The sequence below is a fragment of the Chiloscyllium punctatum genome, chromosome 36, assembly GCF_047496795.1.
Source record: "Chiloscyllium punctatum isolate Juve2018m chromosome 36, sChiPun1.3, whole genome shotgun sequence".
In the NCBI taxonomy this organism is placed as follows: domain Eukaryota; kingdom Metazoa; phylum Chordata; class Chondrichthyes; order Orectolobiformes; family Hemiscylliidae; genus Chiloscyllium; species Chiloscyllium punctatum.
The window spans coordinates 19,560,167-19,575,408 of NC_092774.1; the positions used below are offsets into that span (position 1 = coordinate 19,560,167).

Below are 15,242 nucleotides of genomic sequence, written 5' to 3' on the forward strand. Positions count from 1 at the left end.
AATGCATTAAAGGTGTGAGGTTCGAGACTGTCAGTATCCCAAATTTGGAACTAGAACCAGTCTGATTCAAACTGGGAATTTATAAAATATTACACTGATTGACTGCCTGCAGTTTCTGCACATTTTTGAGCAAAGTAGAATGTGTCTGCAAACATATTTCTGCCAATACAAGTTTGCCCAAAAAGTGATGTGAGTTTGTGCATGAGAGTGCACGTAAGTGTCTGCGCATGTTTGGTAAAGTGAGTGCGTGATGGAGTATACGCTGAGAGATTGTTGGGGGCGTGTATGTGTGGGTGTCTGAGAGAAAGCGTGTGTATGAGTGAACTATTAAAAGCGAGGGCTTGCGTTTTGCTAAAACAAGGAAGGGAAGCCCATGAACAATTAAGGGTCCAACCCTTTGTCGTGCTGTACAAGAGAGACAGGGTGGGGTTCAGGTACACAGTTCTTTGAAAGTTGCATCGCTGCTCGACAGGGTGGTCAAGAAGACATTAAGCACACTTGCCTTCATTGTTCACCCCACTGAGTCTCGGAGTTGGGACATCATGTTGAGGTTGTACATGATGTTGGTGAGGCCACTTGTAGAGTACTGAGTACGATTCTGGTGACCCTGTAAGAGAAGTCTTCCTATGAGAGAGGGTTCGGTAAAGATTTACCAGGAGGTTGCCAAGACTAGATGGTTTGAGTTATAAGAAGAGATTTGGACTTTATTTATTGGAGCACAGGAGGTTGAGGAGTGACATTATTGAGGTTGATAAAATCATGAGGAATGGAGGTAAGGTGAATAGCAAAGGGCTCTTCCTTAGTGTAGGGGAAGTCAAGGCTCAGGGGCATATATCTTTGAAGTGAGAGGAGAGAGATTTAAAAGGAACCTGAGGGACAACGTTTTGACAGAGGGTGGTTTGCATGTGGAATTTGGATGAGTATATGCATAGAAAGGTTTAGAGGGATATGGGCCAAACACAGGCAAGTGGGACTAGTTTAGTTTGGGAATCCTGATCGGCATGGATGAATTGAACCGAAGGGTCTGTTTCTGTGCCGTCGACCTCTCTGAACCAGAAGTGATCTTATTGAAACCAGTAGAATTCTGAAAGGGGCTTGACAGGATAGATGCCAATAAAATGCTCCTTTGTTGGGAATCTATGACTCCCCCGACAATGTGGAAGCAGGCCATTCAGCCCATTTATTTTACTCTGGCCCTCCGAAGAGTTTCACCCATATCCATTCCCATCCTCTGTATTTCCCATGGACAATCCACCCTAAATTGCACATCCCTGGTCACTATGGGTAATTCAGCACAGCCAATCCACCCAAACCTCTACACCCTGATCTAGAAATTACCTCCTCAAAAATGAAATTTAAATGCAGAGCTTTTCTCTCAGATAAATGTCACTCTGAATCAATATTCAGACGCAGACAGAATTCACACCTATTGTTAGAAAAGCTCTACATTTGAATGATATTCTTGAGAAGGTAATTAAAATCAAATTCTGGGATTAACATAGCAAAGAACAGAAACCCATTCGAAAGGTGAAAGATTTAATCTAAAATTGGTTGATGTGTCATATTTCCGTGACGCTAGACTCCTTTGGATATAAATTGTGATCATGATCTCATTCTCCACAACCACCTGATGAAGGAGCGGTGCTGCGAAAGCTAGTGCTTCCAACCAAACCTGTTGGACTATAACCTGGTGTTGGGTGATGTTTAACTTTGTCCATGGGAAACACATGAGTTGTGGGACTGGTAACAGTTCTTATTTTGTGATCTATTCCAAGTGAAATTTCTCCTCTGTGCAGGCACGGGTGAACAGTTTGTTTTTTGTACTTTGTGCGAGATCGGGCGAGCAGCTTTTAAATCCTTACGTTAAGCAGTTCAAGTAAACTGTCAATCAGCAATTGTATTCAGAGAGTGGTACTTCCAGCTCTGGTAATCCTGTTGCATCAACACAGAGAGGGAGAGGATGTCACATCTAAAGAGCAGATAGAAAAGTTATTTCGCTTGTTCAGTCAGTTCCTCACTCAGATGAGACTGGATACTGCTTTTAATGGATCATAATTAAATGCTACAATGGAACACCTTAAATTCGAGGAATTTTGAAAGGGCAAACGAACAGTAACTTTGAAGAGAGATGTTCTTCTATTTTTAACCTTGGGTGACCTATATGAGGCATTTTTATTGATAGCTCCATAATCATCTTCCTGCTGGATATTTTTCAGGGCAAACAATTTCTGGTGGGAGAAATTCTGTATCCTGGGAAGGCAGGGAAATGAAAATAAAAACAGGCTGTTAAAAGCATGTGAACTATGGGCCCACGAGCTCTCGTGGGAGCAGTGCATTTGCCAAAAACATTTCTGAGGAATTCTGTCTTAACTGTTGGACTGAAAGTAGTTTCCCTACTGAACATTAAACAGGTATTGAGAATGTTGCACATTATAGAGTGTGTTCCTGAGGACCGGAGGAGGATTGAACTTGCCAACGTGAACCACACTTTGCAGAGAGAGGAAATTTCTCCGGATGGAAGAGGTTGATGGAAGTCAACAATTGTCAGATTATTTCATGAAAATAACAGCTGGTATGGGGATTCCAGAAGAGGGGAGTCTGTAATGACACACAGAAACAAACCCTTCAGTCCAGGCCAACCAGATATCCTAAATTAATCTAGTGACCCATTTGGCCCATATCCCTCTGAATGTTTCCTATTCATGTCCCCATCCAGATATATGTTTTTCTTCGAAGAATACTTAGGTGAGAGCCGAGATATGCTATTACTCAGCCTTTCCCCACTGAGCTTCACCTTTCCTTCGTGCTAATCGTAGCTGGAGAAGGCTGAAAGCTGTAAAGGATTTCCTGGGGGGAAAAAAAACGTTTATTCCAGATTGGGCTCAGTGATGGATTTTCTAAAGCTTGGTTATTGTAGATTTCAATCAGACAAAAAAAAACTTTCAGTTGTCCTTGTCCAAGGCAGAGTAGATATTCTTTTAAGGTACAATTGAGATATCTACATTCTTTACAATGTTTTTTCCATCATTACCAGTGATTGTCCATCATTTGGTTTATTGAGCATCATCTTCTTGTGATTTACCAGAGATGATTTGAAGTGAATTCTGTAAGATGCTTTTCTATTTTATTTAACTTTACTTGGTTCTTTAAGGCAAAGATTTCCTTTTCATGTGATTAGTATTAAAATATCTCAATGTATAATAATGAAGCAGCTCATTTATTCTGAAATTATTTCAATTAGGTGGTCAATTGCCAAATAATACCTGCACAACTGTTGTCAACATTGATACCCAGGAAAGCTATTTTGTTTAATATATTTCCTTTGTAAAGATCTTATCCAAATTATAAAATGATTGTATTTTCATATGAAATACAGTTTGCAGTGTTTTATTAAACAGTTGAAAGTAACTTTGCACTTAATTGCAATGTTTGGGATTAAACATTGTGAAAGATCACTTTTATCAAAGTCACAATTTATGGTGAGTCTATTAACAAACAAATGTTGCCATTTGCTCTTGAATTACCACAAATTCAATTTGAAATTCTTGAATGAGTTGGATAAGGGGTTAAAAAGTGAATATTTATTGCACTTTTTCTGAAATTCTCTGCACTGCTATTGTATTTGGTTAAGTGTATGTAACCCTCTTCATAACTTTGTATTTCTTTGATATTGCATTTGTCACTTTTCCTGCCCAAATAGCCTAAAAAAATGTTTTGGCAGTTGGTGAAGTTGTGAATTTTTAGTCTAGTAACATTGTTTCACAATTGAATAATCTGAAGATTAATTTAGGCACCTACAAGAACGTCAAAGAGATTGTGATGATAGAAAGTCAACATGTAGAATTGCCAAAGAAATGTCAACTGTGGCTGCTCTTGATTTGGTACAGACTAAGTAGAGGTAATGGCATTGTACACAAACTGTGTGTCGTGTGAGTTCAGAATTTTTCTCTTCCTTTTAATTCTGGCACATGCAGTGATCGCAGCACCATAATCTGTTTTATTTGTTCGTGGAATGTGAGCATCACTGGCAGAGCCAGAATTTGACTGCTAAGAACACAGATCTGAATATTCGGTGAGCTTGAGTTGCAAGGTCTACTATGGCAAAACAAATGGTACTGGCTTGCACTGTACTCTGAAAAGACAGAGACATTGATGCTCCTATTTATATCTCTCAAAAGGAGAGTGTTTGGTCCAAAAATATTAATAATGGCTCTTTTGTTGAATTATTTCCCTGCATCCGCATATACCTGGAATCGTTTTCTTTTCAAGAATTTTGCAATTACCTTTGCCATTTACTGGTTACATTACCCCTTCACGATCATTTCAAATCGTAATAACTTGCTTATTTTCTTAAAAATTAACTATCTCAAGGTCACCTCAAACCCCTTTTTCAAAGTGGCTGCACTATTTCCAATATGGTCATGCTTTGTAAATATTACCATATACCATTAATTATGTCCAAGTCTCCTTAGATTTCAATGTATCGTTTTAAATATAAAAATGCCCCGTTACTTGTAGCTCAGCCCTTTAAATGTGTTATGTGTTCTCCCCCCGCAGCTGCAGAGTGAGACAGGAGAGTTTGTTTTTGTGAATGAACAGTTGTAGCGCGAGGTGGCTGTGACTTGGTGACGGTGAGGCTCCCCGGGCCCCGCCCACCCCTCCCCCGGCCCCGCCCACCCCTCCCCCGGCCCCGCCCACCCCTCCCCCGGCCCCGCCCACACCCGTGTGGAGATCCTGTACAACCTGAACATGATGTCCCAACCCTTGTACTCAATGGTGTGAACAATGAAGGCAATGGTGCTAAATGCCTTCTTAACCACCCTGTCTACCAGTGATGCAACTTCCAAAGAACGATGTAACTGAACCCCCCCCCCCCCACACACAAACACACAAAAACACACACACACACACACACACCTCTCTATTGCACAACATGAGATGGGGCCCTATCATTCTGTGCAAGTCCTGCCCTTCCCTGTTTTAGCAGAATACAACCCCTCGCTTTGATTCACACCTTGCTCATACACATCTGCTCTTTCGAACCACACACACACACACACACTCTCTCTGACACACACAGGCTCATACTCCATTACACTCATTGTACCAAGCATACACTCAACGCATGCACACACACACATGCTCTCTCATGCATGCATGTGCACATACACAACTCAATGGGGTGAGTTTGTATTGGCAGAATTGTATTTGCATATATATTCAACTTTGTGCACTTTTTGAGCAATCTGCAGAAAATCAATCCATGTAATGTTTTATAAATTCCTACTTTGGAAATAGAACTGGTCTGATTGAAGATTGGGATACAGATTCAATGTTCACACCTTTAATGCAACATCTGAACCCAGATGTCACCTATTTTAGAAGACCTTATGTCACCTTGAGAATGTGAATTTAAAAAAGCTCTGGGATTAAGTATTAATGTACCAAAACCCACAACTCATTCTAAAAGATGAAAGACTTAACAGCTATCTAGGTCTGTTCAATATGTCATATCAGTTGAACGATACTGTGATCATTTGCTGTACATTTTGTTTTTATACAGCTACCGGATGAAGCAGTAGTGCACTGAAAGGTAGTGCTTCCAAATAAACCTGTTGGACTATAACCTGGTGTTGTATGATTTTTAACTTTGTCAACTCCAGTCCCACACTGGCACTCCACATCGTTTCCAGTCAACGCAGCACCGGGTGCTGCCAGTAAACTTTAAAAAGCCAATAAAACGCAGTACCTGCATGCCTGAAAAACTTACAATTTCTATGATACTAGTATTCACTGCTCCATCTGATACATTACATTGGAAGCTTAGTGCAAGAGGCTGAAAGAAAGGAGCAGCTTTAAAACAAAAACCACTTGGAGCTCAAAGCTTTGAAATCAGAGTTTGAGCCCGGTGGTAAGTTCAGGTAACCTTTATTGTGACCCAACTTTGTTACAGCTTCAGATCCCCCCAGCAAAAAGGCAGAGAAAAAGTACCTGCTTTTTAAACAGCTCAAGGTCATACCATGCATACTACCCTCCCACCTGACCTCACTTCCTTTACTATTGGTCAGCGCCAAGTTGTCCCTTTGTAATTGGATCCTTGGTAAAGCCTTAACCCAGAGGAAGTATTGCCTCACTCAGCAATTTCAACCCATACCCTGTCTCCAAGTAAGTGTCTCCCTGCCCATCTGCCAGGAGGTGGGGGTTGGGGCATCTGTGTAGAGTCAACCACACTGATGTGGGTCTGGAGTCACACATAGGCCAGACTGGGATGACTGAGTGAATCTATTCACAAAATGGCAGTTTCCTTCCCTAAAAAAAAGACGTGAGTGAATCAGATGGGGGTTTTCTCACCCCCACCAAAAAATGGTTTCACCGTTAGATTCTGAACTCCAGATTTCTGACCAAATTCCAATTCCACCATCTGCCACAGCGGGATTCAAATCCCGGATCCCCGGAACTTGGTTGAGTCCAGTCGATATTGGCACTCGGCCGTCGCTCCTACAATCCCCCTGCGATAGCTCATGAACTTGCTGGTGGCTCTGCAGGTGGGGGGAGTGGGTGAAGGTCTTGCCGCACTTGGGGCAGGGGAATGGTCCCTCCCTCGTGTGGACCCGTCGGTGCCTCAGCAGGGAAGAGGAATCGCTGAAGGCCTTCCCACATTCGGGGCAGCTGAAAGGCCTCTCCCCCGTGTGGATCTGCTGGTGGGTCAGCAGGGCAGAGGCCTGGGTAAAGCCTTTTCTGCACTTGGGGCAACTGAAGGGTCTTTCCCCCCCCCCCAGTGTGGCTACGCTGATGAGTCTCCAGGGCAGATGGAACACGAAAGCCTTTCCCACAGTTGGCACACTTCCACGGTTTCTCCAAAGAGTGGCATTCCTCTGGTTTCTCCATGGCCAAAACTTCAGTGACATACAAACGTGAGTACAGGCCCTCTCTGCCGTGAATTCCTCTTTCCAGGCCAATTAGTTGTTACACTCTCCACACACACACACACTGCACTGCAATGGTAGGGTCTCTCATCCAGTCCCACTGATACTGAAAATATAGTTAAATGGGACCCAAAAACCTTTGCTCCTTCTCACAGAATCATAGTTGAAAATTGTTGCGGTGCCGATGGATTGAGAGACTGTCAGACATTGATGTCAAAGTGAGGACTGCAGACACTGGAGAGTCAATGTTTCTGGTATAAGGCCTTCATCTGTTGGTTTCGAAGCTTCCTCCTTCAGATCCTCAAATATTCTGCAAAAACAGATTACAAAAGTCCTCACTGTCAGCGCAGGGTAGAAATTCTGAAGTAGCAATTCGACTTTCTGCAGAATATGCTTTTCTTTTGTTATTCCACAAAATTGAAAGCACCATCCCACTCTCTCTTCCCCCTCTGTTCTCACTCCGCTCTAACTAATCCTCCTGCATGTTCTGATTCAGGATCTAACAGAAGCAGAAGAGCATTTTGGATAACTCTGCCTGAAAGTTAATATCACAGAATCATAGCTGAAAATCGTTGCAGTCCCAACGAATTGAGTGACTCAGGCAGTGACCACTACAGACATTGGAGAATCAGTGCTGAAAAGTGTAGCGCTGGAAAAGCACAGGAGGTCAGGCAGCATCCGAGGTGCAGAAGAGTCAACATTTTGGGCGTAGACCTTTCGTCTGTTGATTTTGAAACTTCAGTCTTCAGATCTTCAAGTACTCTGTTCAAAAAGAGATCACAAAAGTCCTCACTGTCAGTGCAGGGTAGAAACTCAGAACAAGCGATTCAGCGGAATGTTCTTTTGTTATTCCATGAAATTGAAAGCACCACTCCACTCTCTCTCATTCTCCTGAAGGTGTTGATTCAGGATCTTATAGGGACAGAAAAGCAAAAATATCACTACTCTGAATTTTGAATACCTCCATCTGAAAGTTAATATCTTTCACAGCATTCGGATACTGCCGAGAGAGTGAGCAGGTCAGATTTTGGGAAACAAAATAAACTGTCACTTCAGGGTGAGCCTGAAATGCAGCTTCTTGAGGAACAACTTTAGCATGAAATGGTTAACGTACATGGGAAGTTTGGGGAAAGGCACCATCAAGACATTACTTCCCTGGGCACGATGGGTAACTTAGCACGGTCAATCCATTCTCACCTGGACAAAGTTGAACAAGCCTGGTTGTTAAGTTTTTCATCGTTTAGTACAGGTTTCAGGTATCAATAATATGTAAATCCCAGAACTTGGTGTCAGCCATCTTCTCAAGATAAATTAAGGTTTTATAACAAAAAGTGACATCTCAGCTCAGAAAATGCATTAAAGGATGGAGGCCAGAGTCTGTCTGTATCCCAATCTTGAGTCAAACTGGTTCCACTTCCAAAGTGGAATTTACAAAATATTACGTGTACCGACTGCTTGCAGATTTTGCGCAAAAATGCACAATAAAATGTATCTGCAAACACGATTCTGCAAATACACATTCAACCCCTATTGGACATGTGTGCGCATGCGTGCGTGAGGGAGAGAAAATGTCTGTATCGGTGCTGTATATCTCTACGTCTATTTGATAACAGATGCTTCACTTCTGTTGGTGTAAATATTGTTGTGAATCATAGCTGGGTGCAAATGGTTAGATGTAAGGGAGAGATAATTCGTCAAGTAGAGCAGTATAAGAATCCTGGGAGACCCCTATTTCTGGTTTGCTTCCTAATGAACAAACATTAAGCCTGAGCACCGATATGTTTTTAATTTTGTTTCATTTTTCTTGTTTGATTCCATGCTATGATTACGGTCTGTGCCTGGTCGGTTGACAGGCTGGGGGATTGTGGGTTGGGGCTTGATTGACTGAATGTTTTATTCTTCCGGAAGGTGTAAAGGGGGGGGTCAAAGCTTCAGCAGAAATTCAGCAGAGCTGAGAACAGACCAACATCTTACTCTGTGGGAACAGGGAGATCAGAGGACAGAGAAATCAGGATCTGAAATCCGAGCTGACACCAGACTACCCTGTGATCAGTGCTTTGATTAGCAGTGCCAACTCTCTGCCTTTACCTAGCTTCCCATTTGACTATCCCCTCGAAATTCAGGATCCAATCCTTGTCATCCTGAAACCATGTCTCTGTAAGGAGTCTCAGATCATAATTATTCACTTCAGTGTGTGCAGTCAATTCATTCACTTTAGTTACAATGCAGCACACAATCAGACAATGTTTTAGTTTCAACTTTTGTGCTCTTTAGAATCCAGTTTTGATCGCTGAAATATTTACTCTCCTCGTCCCTTTCTATCGTTCTCTGATGCTCATTTTCCACATCACGACATTGCTCACTGGCCTCGATTTGGATTGGCCAGTCATTCACTATGATCATGGCTGATCTATTCATCATCTGAGATCCTCCTCCTTGCATTCAAAGCAGCTTTCAAAGATGTTTTGCCCTTACAGGAAGCAGAAGAAGTTACAATGAAAGCTTTCATTTGTGAGGCAGCAACTGAGTGAGTGAGTACGTCTTGGGAAGTGGGAATTCATTGCACTGTGGGGATGAAACCCTACCTTGTCCAGTCATTTCTGCTGGTGGATGAGACCAGGCCTTAAGATTAGAGGAAAGAGTAGATTTAGGACAGAGATGAGGAGGAACTACTTTTCCTGGAGAGTAGTGAATCGACAGAATTTTCTGCCCAAGGAAGCAGTAGAGACAGCTTCATTAAGTATATTCAAGACACAGTTGGATGGGTTTTTGCATGGTAGGGGAATGAAGGGTAGTTGGGACAATGCAACGAGGAGGAGCTGAGACAATGGATAGATCAGCCATGACCTTAATGAATGGTGGAGCAGGCTGCATTTCCCATGACAAACCCACCTAACCTGCACATCCCTGGATGCAATGGGCAATTTAGCATGGCCAATCCAAATCAAGGCCAGCGAGCAATGTAGAAAATGAGCATCAGAGAACGATAGAAAGGGACAAGGAGAGTAAATATTTCAGCAATCAAAACTGGATTCTAAAGATCACGAAAGTTGAAACGAAAAATGTTGTCTGATTGTGTGCTGCATTGTAACAAAAGTGAGCGAATTGACTGCACACATTGAAGAGAATAATTATGATCTGAGACTCCTTACATAGACATGCTGGATTTCTGCTGAAGCTTTAACACCTCCCCCCCCCCTTTACACCTTCCAGAACAATAAAATATTCAGTCAATCAAGCCCCAACCCACAATCTCCCAGCCTGTCAGCTGACCAGACACAGAGCGTAGACATAGCAGGGAATTAATCAAGAAAAATGAAACCAAATATTAAATTAATTGTTGCTCATGTTTAAATGTGAACGAGGAAGTAAACCAGAAATAGGGGTCTCCCAGAATTCTTATAGTGCCCAACTTGAGGAATTCTCTTTCCCTTACATCTAACTATTATTACCCAACTATGATTTACAACAATATTTACACCAACAGAAATAAAGCATCTGTTATCGAATAGACAGAGATATACAGCACGGAAATAATCGTTTTCGCTGTCTCATACATGTAAAGAACACACAAGTCCTTAGTGGTGAATTATATTTTCAGATGCATTCTATTTTGCTCAAAAACACACGATCTGCAAGCAGTCAGAACATGTAGTATTTTATAAATTCATACTTTGGAAATGGAACCAGTGTGATTCAAGATTGGGATACTGACAGACTCTGACCTCACACCTTTAACACATTGTCTGAGCTGAGACGAGATTAGATTCCCTCCAGTATGGAAACAGGTCCTTTGGCCCAACAAGTCCACACCGACTCTCCGAAGAGTAACCCACCCAGATCCATTTCCCATATTTACCCCTGATGAATGCACCTCACACTACGGGCAATATAGCATAGCCAATTCACCTAACTTGCACATTTTTGGATTGTGAGAGGAAACCGGAGCACGGGGAGGAAACCCTTGCAGACACAGGGAGAATGTGCAAACTCCACACAGGCATTCGTCCGAGATGGGACTCGAACCCAGGTTCCCTGACGCTGTGAGGCAGCAGTGCGAAACAACGAGCCACTATCCTGCCCAGAGGTTACCTTTTGTGATAAAACCTTAAGTAATCTCAAGATTTCCATATGAATAATACCTGCAGCCCATTGTAAAAGATGAGAGAGGTAACAATCCAGGTTTGTTCAATATGTCATTTCAGTGGCAGGACACGGTCATGTCTTTCCCTTTGGTCCAATTCATCTGATCAGATATCCTAAACTAATTTAGTCTCATTTGTCTGCATGTACCCCATATCCCTCCGAACCCTTCCTATTCATATCCCCATCCAGATGCTTTTTAAATGTTGTAATTGTACCAGCCGTCACCACTCCCTCTGGCAGCTCGTTCCATACATGCACCACTCTCTGTGTGAAGTTGCCCCTCAGGTCCCTTTGAAATCATTCCCCTCTCACCTCAAACATATCCCCTCGAGCTTTGGACTCCCTTACCCTGGGGAAAAGACCTTGGGTATTCACCATATCCATGCCTCTTCCAAACGTTTATCAGGTCACCCCTCAGACTCTGATGCTTCAGGTGAGGATCTAAAATTTGAATTTAGGGTATTGTCAGACTCAACAAGTATATGTAGGTTTTTACTAACCACAAAATGGCTTTTCAATTTAAAATAATACACAAAATGGCTGAGAATAATGATTGAACTCTGTGAACTTGTCCTGCTGTTTTGCAGAATTAAGCTAAAATCCAAAGATAAAAGGACAATGGAGTTTGTTTAAGGTAAATGGTCTGCAGTGTCCTGTTCTCGGTCTCCCTTTTTGAAGAAAGGAGTTTTCCAATCTACAGAAACCTTCCCTGAAACTAATGACGTTTGGAAAATTAAAACCAATGCATTAACTATATCACCAGCTAGTTTTTCTTTAAAGGGTCTAGAATGAAATCCTTTGGACCCCTGGGACTTGTGAGCTTGTAGTTCCAACAGTTTACTCAGGACTACTTCCCTGGTCATTGTAATTGTCTTCAGTTCCTGCTTCCCTTTCAATTCCTGATTTCCAGCTAGTTCTAGGGTGTTACTTGTATCCTCTCTACTGAAGACAGATTCAAGCTCTTTTCAATTCACCGACCATCTCTTTATCCTCCGTTATTGAATCCCCAGACTCATTTTTTACAGAACCAACACTTAGCTTTTCTTAAAAAAGTTAACAAAGTGACGAAACTTTCCTTCCTGTTTTTATATTTTTGGATAACTTTCTAACTCTAATTGCTGTGCTCCTGCCTCCATTATTTCTGATGTTTGCCCCAGCTCTCAACTCTCACATCAACCTGTCTGCATATTCTATAGAACTGACCTTGGTTAAGTGTTGCAAAACACACAAGGGCAAATTTTTCATCTCCAGAAAGTCTTAATAATGAACACGATAACATTCACTTTGAAATATTGTTCATTCAAACTTCACAGGCACACCCTCCAGATTCAAAATCCCACAATGACACCCAGTTTTGTGATGATCTTTAATTTTGGAGAGAAATTTGAATATCCAGTGATTAACTGGAAGAACTGTTCACGAGGTTTTCACATTTTTAAACAAAAACAAATCAACTGGATTAATTTAGCAGAATAGCACATATGGCCTTAAATTGTAAATTGAGTTTTGTTTTGAGTGACGGAGCAGGTCCACACCAGATGAGGATCTAATACCTAGATTTAGGCTGTTGTCAGGAGCTTTTATTCATCACAAAATGGCATCTCAATATAAAGTAATAGAACAACATGGCTTCAGGCTGCAAATTAACATTGTGTTTAAAATGGCTCAAACTGCATTTCTGCATTCCTGAGCTAACTGAATTACAGATTAAGCAAACAATGCCTTCTTCATTGTATGGACCTAATTAAGCTAGATAGGACATTACTGACCATCCTAGCTAACCTTGAAGCACAGGTATGAGGAGATAATGCGTGTGAAACAACATTATTTCCCAGGAAATATCATTGGGTTAATCTGTTTCCATTATGTAATTTTATTACATTTTATTGGATTATTCTGTAAATAAGGCTGTATGGTCTCTTAAGAAACATATGAAAATTGATATTTTATTCCAAGTTAATCACACAGTTTCTCCAAGGAACACAGAATCTTTTAATATCTGTGATGCTGGACAAATCTTTGCCCGGCCGTTACAAATTAAAGTGTGAAACCTTGCTGAAGCAGACCATAATCCTAGTGTTCATTTGACCGATCTCGGAACTGAGAGACCCCTCCCGGGGGTTGAGCTCTTCAACTCTCACTGTGCTTTTGGTGTGACCCATGATTACAGAGACTTGTGGGAACGGAGAGGATTTTTAACCCCCATGGGGCAGACGAACAGTAATACTGTTTTGTCCAATCAATCTGGCAGCTATCAAGATGTTCAGCTCATGCTGAGGCAATGGATACAGTCTCCAAAGGAATGAGCAGATGGATGCTGCTGCCAAGCAGGCAGCCTGACACCCCAAACCTCTGGTCCCATTGGGTCCCCAGCAAAACCCCGACAGAGACAATATGGGGATAGAAATGCCAGGCCTGGGTATGGGACTGAAATCACAGGGTGCGCCCCCTGCTGAGCAGCACAAACTATGGCCTCAAACAGGGTACTCCCTCGATACTCAAACCGAAATGTGGGTGACCCCTGATGGACTACTTTGTGTTCCTTCTTTGCTGCTGCCTTTTTCAATTGATTATGTGCAGTATTGTAGACACATGGCAGAGAAAAGGCAGAGAAAAAGTAGCTGCTTTTTAAACAGCTCAAGGTGAAAGTACATACACTCCCCCCGCCAAACCCCCCACACCCCCCCACGTTCTTTACTATTGGTTAGCACCCAGTCGTCCCTTTGTAATTGGATCCTTGGTACAGCTGTAACCAGGAGGATGTGTTGCCTCACTCAGCAATTTCAATCCCCCTGGGGAAAAGACATACAAAAGTTGAGTAGCCATTAAAATGCAAAAAGAATACAATATTGAGCCACAGAGGGAATAAAAAATTGTGACTTTTGAACTCCTATTGGCATTTGGACACTTAAAATCTGTCAGTAACACGAGCATCTCCACAGGGAATACTGCGCATGATCCTCGGTGTCAGCAAGCACTGCACATGCTTCTCGCTGACCGCAGAAAGGGCGCGTGACCTTCTTTTGACGAACCAATAGGACGCCCTGGAGGCCCGGAAGGGGACGGGTCCTCCTGCCAATCAGAGCCGCCGTATTGTCTGAATGCGGAAGTTGGACCTTGAGCTTCTGCTGTTGCTCCTCTCTCTCTCTGAATGAAGATTGAACTTTACTCCCAGACTGCAACATTTTTCCTCCATACAATATCTGTGAGTATGGCCCTCTTTTCTCGCCCAATGTTTCCATTTCTTTTTCATTCTGGGGTTCAATTGTTGACCTGCAGCAACTGAAAGGAAAGAGTGAATTCAGGGAGGGGACACTTGGGCAATGTTGGTCCAGGTCCGTGTCTCAATTGGCAAACATATGGCAACTGCAGTACCACCGTGTGAAGTTATAGACTTTGTTGTGATTTTTTTAAAATGCACAAAGGAGGTGTATTATTTAAATGGTGATACATTGGGATGTGGAGAAAGTGAGGACCGCAGATCAGTCGAAAAGTGTGGTGCTGGAAAAGCACAGCAGGTCAGGCAGCATCCGAGGAGCAAGAGAGTTGATGTTTCAGGCACGAGCCCTTCTTCAGGAATGATGTGTGGATGGACAAATGGGTCTCGGTGTCCTTCTACCCCAGTCACTGCCAGTTGTCAGACAGGTGCAGCAAACAATCAGCAAGGCAAGTGGTATATTAGCAAGTGGAATTAAGTTCAGAAGTGGGGATGTCTTCCTGCAGTTAGATTAGATTACTTACAGTATGGAAACAGGGCCTTCAGCCCAATAAGTCCACACTGACCCTTTGAAGTGCAACCCACCCAGACCCATTCCCCTATATTTACCCCTTCACCTAACACTACGGGCAATTTAGCATGGCCAATTCACCTAATCAGCACATTTTTGGATTGTGGGAGGAAACCCACGCAGACACGGGGAGAACGTGCCAACTCCACACAGTCACCTGAGGTGGGAATTGAGCCTGGATCTCTGGCACTGTGAGGCAGCAGTGCTAACCACTGTGCTGCCCACGTTAGGGGGTCATTGAATGTATTCAAGGCTGAGTTCATCTGATTTCTGAACTGCAATGAAGTGGATGGTAACGGGGGAAGGCAAGAAAATGATTTTAAGACAAGTACATAACTGTTCAAGTCAGACAGCACAGAAACACGATTAGAGTGGTGCTGGA

General features: G+C 42.5%; 1 protein-coding gene and 1 long non-coding RNA gene across 3 annotated transcripts in view; one reads left to right on the forward strand and one right to left on the reverse strand.

The window, feature by feature from the left end:
* The window catches only part of LOC140460831 (uncharacterized), a 243,853-nt gene that overhangs the window by 192,897 nt on the left and 35,714 nt on the right, over positions 1-15,242 (forward strand). The window lies entirely within an intron of this gene.
* On the reverse strand, positions 1,990-11,547 carry LOC140460899 (uncharacterized). Its single transcript, XR_011954385.1, has 2 exons — positions 11,421-11,547; positions 1,990-2,598 (listed from the first exon to the last, which is right to left on the reverse strand). It is a non-coding gene; the product is annotated as an uncharacterized lncRNA (long non-coding RNA).